This window comes from Silene latifolia, chromosome 10 (genome assembly GCF_048544455.1).
Source record: "Silene latifolia isolate original U9 population chromosome 10, ASM4854445v1, whole genome shotgun sequence".
In the NCBI taxonomy this organism is placed as follows: domain Eukaryota; kingdom Viridiplantae; phylum Streptophyta; class Magnoliopsida; order Caryophyllales; family Caryophyllaceae; genus Silene; species Silene latifolia.
Window position 1 is genome coordinate 83,849,543 of NC_133535.1, and position 6,438 is coordinate 83,855,980.

The window sequence follows — 6,438 nt, forward strand, 5'->3', positions numbered from 1 at the left end:
TTCTAGTCCGTCACGGTAACAAATTAGGAGTGTTTGAATTGTTTTAACTAAACTACTGAACGAAATGTAAAGCAAAGAGAGAGAGAACGATAAAAATAGTAAAATAAAATAAAGGTGTAATCAAATAGAGAGAAGAATGCTAGGATGTCGGTTCACCATGATATCACACAATTCTGCTAAAGGTAATGTCTGTCGGTCTGATGTGAGAAGGGTAAAGGAAAGGTCCTTCCGGTCCGCTATCCGCCCTAAAATATTACTAACTTAGCTTCCGCCCTCATTAGTGTAGTCTATTGGTCATAACAGGTCTATTCATTCCAATCTTCCGATCTAGGTCTGAATTTAACCGGGTTAATTAGTTTAGAAGCGTGCACTCAACTAAACGATTACAATTAAATTGCTATGAATCAATTTTCACAATCAAAACCGTCTAATCTAATTATAACATTATTGCTTTACTATCATGGCTCCCCTAATCCTAGTACTAAGGGATTTAGCTACGCATATTCATAATGAAAATAACAACAGTTGATGAAATAATAAGAGGACATAATATATGAATAATTAAGGAGAAATAACATAAACTAATAACAACACTAATTAAAACAGAAATTAAGACGAGTAATTAAGAGTATGCAAAGGAGAATTAAATTAAATAGAGAGATTAAAGAAAGATTACAAAGGTTTAAGATCCGGAAAAACAAAGAACAAGTAACGTCGCAAGGGAAGAAAAAGTATCTGCTAACTGAATGCTTAAGGAGTAAAGTTTGAGATTAAGAGATTAAAAGATAACCTAAACCTAAATGACGTCTTTCCTTTATAAATGAAAGATATTTATTAAACACGCACTTAATGAAATAAATAAGTTCTCGCGATAAAATCTCGCGTAAAATAGCAAAGTGCTCGATCGAGTACTTCCAGACTCCTCGATTGAACACTATTCCATCAAAACTTATCGATCGAACAGTTAATGTACTCGATCGAGGACCTCCAAAATGGCATCTCTCGATCGAGAACAGCAGGGTCTCGATCGAGGTCTTCTCCGCTTTCATAAATACTCGATCCAACAGTTAGGCTAGCAAAAGTCCTCGATCGAGTCAATCACCACTGAACCAGCTCATTTGCTTGTTGACTTAGCTTCCAAGACCACTTCACGCTTCCCGAGGCAGTAGTAATTCCGCCCCTATTCTCCCATCTCCATAAATTCAAGCTAAAGGGCAACAAAAGGCATGATTCCGCTACTTTCGGGTCCATTCCTGCAATTAAGGCCAAAGGAACCAAAGTAGACTATTCGGGGAATTTCGTAATATAAAACTACGAGAACGGCATAGAAATACGTGCATAAAAGGCTCAAAAGGACTATATAAAATGCACGTATCAAAACTGGTCATGGATGACACCAATTTATACGGCTCTAAATCCTTAGAAATTATAAGTAGGTTGCCAAAATCTCAGGTCAAGTCTATTTTCATATTAACTCGTAGATTATGCAATAAGATGCTAAAAGAATATTAGTTTATACAAGGCTTAAGCAAAAAGACTACATATAGTGCAATTTGATCATTGAAATACACCGTTCCGACTCAACCTATATGCAAAAGTAAACGTGAAATATTTTTGTTTTATTTTTTTAATTATTCACATTTTTTATTTTAATACAAACAATGCATGCGAAAATAAACGTGCTAACTGAAATGTAATAAAAACAATATTCAGACATAGATATGGATGCATATACCCTCCCCAAACCAAACCATGCAATGCCCTCATTGTACCCAAAAATAAGGGAAGGAAATGAGTGAAGCTTCGGAAAACTTACACGAACACGCGAAGTAGGGACCTCCCCAAACCAACTAGCAACAAGGGAGGTTGCTAATAGCAACGTCACAAGACTCAAGTCACAGCAACAGTAATCGATCGAAACATGTGGCATTCGATCGAGTAGACGGGAACCTCGAAGGTACTCGATCGAGGTACAAAAGTACTCGATCGAGTGAAATGAACTGCAGAAGTGCTCGATCGAGAACAAAAAAGTACTCGATCGAGGGATTCTCGTGAGGTACCTGCAAATACTCACAAAAAGACCACCAAAACTACCAAAACCAAGTCTAAATTATTCCACAGTCTATAATCGTAAAAACAAATTATTAAACACACAACAAAAACTGAAATGTTTCAAATCCAACTGAAAAGTTTTAAACTCCGGGTTACCTCCCGGTCAGCGCTAGTTTCAGATAGGTCCCAGCTCGACCTTCTTTTCTTCACCCACCCACGGAAATCAATGGCCCACAACAAGGCTTCTAACTAAATGCAGTCCCTTCCGCATCCATGATTTTTACTTTTGGTCGCCACAACACAGCATCAGAAGAACATCGACTCTTTACAACATCCACCATGCCACCACCTTTTTTGGCTTTATCCCACGCCTTCTTCTTATGTGGGATGGAATCTTCAAATCCTCCTCTCGGGTCTTCTAACATGTCAAGACTTGTATAAGAAGAAACAAGGCAATATTCCTCCAACTTGCTCCCAAACTGGGGCGGAGGTGTCAAATCAACAGCAGTACATGATTTAACGGAAGGTTTAGAATGAACCCCATCGGGATCAATAAAAGGAATAGCATTACCTCCAATTGAATAGGATTGGTCTTTAATTACCTTCTTATCGTCATCCGGGATAGGCGTAAATGACGAGTTAACACTGTTCATAGCCCAATAATTCGATCGAGAATGAATAGTGCTCGATCGAAGGGTTTCTTCACCAAACCACTCGATTGAACAATGTCGACTGTTTGATCGAGGTCTTCTTCCTCAACAGTGCTCGATCGAACAATGTAGGGTGTTCGATCGAGGTCTTCCTCGTACAAACTGTTCGATCGAGTGTTGTAAGCTGTTCGATCAAACACTTCCTCATATAAGTCATTCGATCGAATGTTGTAGGTTCTTCGATCGAATTTTTGTTGTTGTACAGTGCATAAGTCTTTGTATGATGCTTCATTTTCAGCTAAATCTTCAAATTCCGAGACATACATATCATCATCGTCAATTGGCAACTCAGGTCCTTGATAGGAAAGACCGCTTTCGGTACAGATAGCATATACCGTCTCTGAGTGCCTAAAATCCAACTCGACAGCTATTTGAGCTATTTGAGATTCAAATAGCTTGAAATGAGCCTCTCTAGATTTATCGTATTCTTGCACTTGAAGTGCAAGTATCTTCACTAAAGATTTCAATTAAGCAATCTCTTCCTTGTTGATAGTAGAGGGAGGAACTTGTTGCGGCGGAAAATAAAATGAAGGCTTTTGAAATCCTTGATGCTGAATCGGATGTGGTGGCACATAATAACTCTGCGGCGGAGGGGGGGTAAAGTTTGCGTAACCCCCACTTTGATAACCATAACCATAGTGACCTTGTCTATATTGCTGATAGGCATAGACTTGGTCATACTCCGCTAAACAAGTAACAACAGCGTGCCCCGTAGCACCACATTTCTCACAAAATACCACCTATTGCACCATAGAATGGAACATAGGTGGACTCCCCCAAGACTGTCTACTCTCTATCTTGTCAAATCTGGCATTAAGAGCTTCCAACTGTGCTAGCATGGGGATGTCAGACATCTTGGCAGAAAAATCAAAGGTGCTCAAGCCTTCCCTTTGATGATATTTCTCCTAAAATCCTGTCTAGGTAGGACCTGTAGGACCTATCAAAACGACACTAAAGGAAAAAGATAAAAACTTCATCAAGGAATAAATTCTTTGAGGCTAAAGACAGACTAAATAAAATAAGTAAAAAGCGTCGCCTCCCCGGCAACGGCGCCAAAATTTGACACAGCTGTCGCAACCCTATCAAAAATAAACCCGAAAGGTCTCTAACTAATGCAGCCAGGGAAGTCGCAGTCGAATTCACAGGGGGGGCTATGTTGCTATCTACTTGTTAATCTAAGTCTGTCAGTGTCACAAGTTGGGGTTTTGATTGGAAACTAACTAATGAACTAAGATTAAAGCAAATAAAGAAACAACAATTAAAGTAGTAAGAGTGAAAAGGATTGAGAGAAAAAAGAGAGAAAGATGTCAAGACGTCGGTTCACCATGATTTTACACAAATCAACTAAAGGTAGATCAGTCGGTCTGATGTGAGAAGGGTAGTGGAAAGGTCCTTCCGATCCGCCTTAAAATACTACTAACTTAGCTTTCGCTCTCATTAGAGTAGTCTATTGTTCATAATAGGTCTGTTCATTCCAATCTTCTGATCTAGATCTGAATTTAACCAGTTTAATTACTTCAGTTGCATGCATTTAACCTAATAATTACAGTTATATTGCTATGAAACAATTCTCACAAGAAAGACCTCCTAATCTAATTATCGCGTCATTGCTTCACTATCATGGCTCCCCTAATCCTAGCACTAAGGGAATTAGCTACGCATGACGATAAATAAAAAAACAATGATTAATAAATCTACACTAAGCATGGTAAAGAGATGATTAAAGAGAAATAACATAAAAGCGTGCAAAAGAGAAATAATACTTGAATAAAAGAGAGAAAGAAAATTACAAAAGTTGAGATCCGGAAAATGAAAGGCAACCTTGAACCAGATTAAAAACTAAGATAAAATTTTATTGTGAAAAAGGTCGTATGAAAGATATCCTTAAACCTAATTCGGTCTCTCCTATTTATAGCAGAGATATTTATTTAACCTAAGATACGATAAAAAGATATTAAAATCTTGCGTCATATGAAAAAGTACTCGATCGAGTACATTGAAACAACTCGATCGAGTAATATTCAACCAAAAACTTCTCAATCGAGTACCACACTACTCGATCGAGGAACACCATATTTGCACCTCTCGATCGAACACAGCAAGGTGTTTGATCGAGGACTGTTCATCATCTAAAAGGTTTCGATCGAGTGACATGGTAAGCAAAAGCTCTCGATCGATTAACTACCACTGCACCAGCACATTTGGACGTTGAATTGCTTCCAAGACGACTTCACGCTTCCCGAGGCGATAGTATTCTCGCTCCAGCTCTTCCATCTCTTGAATGCAGGCTAAAGGGACAGTAAAAAGGCTCAATTCCGCCTTCTTTGGTACTTTCCTGCGAATAAGACAAAGCAAACCAAAGTATACGATTCGGGGGACATTTATAGCATAATACTACGTAAAGCACATAGAAATGCGTGCAAATAAGGCTTAAAAAGACTATAAGAAATGCACGCATCAGCTTTGTTTTCGAATTCTAACTTTGAAGGTCCTTCCCCCTTGGACTCATTTTCTCTTCCATAGTCACCTTCTCTACCTCCATAGCTAATTTCCATGTCGGAAATATTTTGGATCAACTCCGTGATTTGGGCATTTTTCATCTTGTCAAAATTTCCACCGGAAGCCGCCACAATCAAATCCCTAGACCTTTGCTCAAGGGATCGAAAGAAAATTTGTGGATTCCATGATGTGGGCAAGAGGTAAGGAGGTCTCTAAATCTTTCCCATGCTTCACTTAAAGGTTCATGATGCATTTACTTGAAGGTTTGGATTTCATGTCTTATTCTAGCGGTTTTTTAAGGAGGGTAAAATTTGTTGATAAAAGCCTTTGACAAGCTTTCCCAAGTAGTGAAGGTACCTGGTTCATGTGAATTCAACCATTTTCTAGCATTATCCTTCAATGAAAGAGGAAAGAGCATAAGAAGAATTTGCTCTTCCGTGATGCCCTCATATTTGATCATACCCGCTTTTTCTTTGAATAAGACAAGATGTTCATGAGCATCTTTACTCGTCAAGCAAGGAAAAGTGTCTTTTTGAATAAAGGAGATTGTATGATAGCGGAGTTCAAAGGTATTAGGAGCAAGAACTCCATAATCAATTGCCGAGCTAGACCGATTGGGATCCGGTCTATGGTAATAACCCATTGGTTGGTCTACCATTTCTTTGTCAATGAAATTGGTTCTTGGTGTATTTGGTGGGCTAGGAGAATTTGAATGTTGTGAATGGGTGGGTGAGTGATTTGGAGGGTAGTTTGGTGAATGGTTAGGTGAATGGTTTGGTTGAGAATTGGTGGTGGAGATGGATGTGTTTGTAGTTGGTTTCGTGAAGGTGGAGATCTCCTTAGAGCCGATAGTGCTAACCATCTTCTTACCCGGAAAGACTTCTCAATCTCTCGATCAAGATGGACAAGAGAGCCGGTATTACACCTATAAAGACACTCAAAAAGAGATCAAATGGCCCTAATGCAATTAATGCACTAGGACAAGGGTGTAAAAACAAGCAAGCAAAGTAAACTAAGCCTAGAAACAAACAATTTATCTAATCCAATATCACCGTCCCCGGCAACGGCGCCATTTTGATACCGAGTTTGTCGTGCTCCTCAGTATACAAACAATATTTGTAATATCAATACCAAACTAATGAATGTAGTAGGGTAAGGAGGTCGATCCACAGAGACG

At 38.9% G+C, this 6,438-nt stretch overlaps 1 non-coding gene across 1 annotated transcript; it reads left to right on the forward strand.

Moving 5' to 3' along the window:
- The first annotated feature begins 5,440 nt into the window (after positions 1–5,440).
- Positions 5,441–5,547, forward strand: LOC141609727 (small nucleolar RNA R71). Its single transcript, XR_012527643.1, has one exon. It is a non-coding gene; the product is annotated as a small nucleolar RNA R71 (small nucleolar RNA).
- Positions 5,548–6,438: the final 891 nt, after the last annotated feature.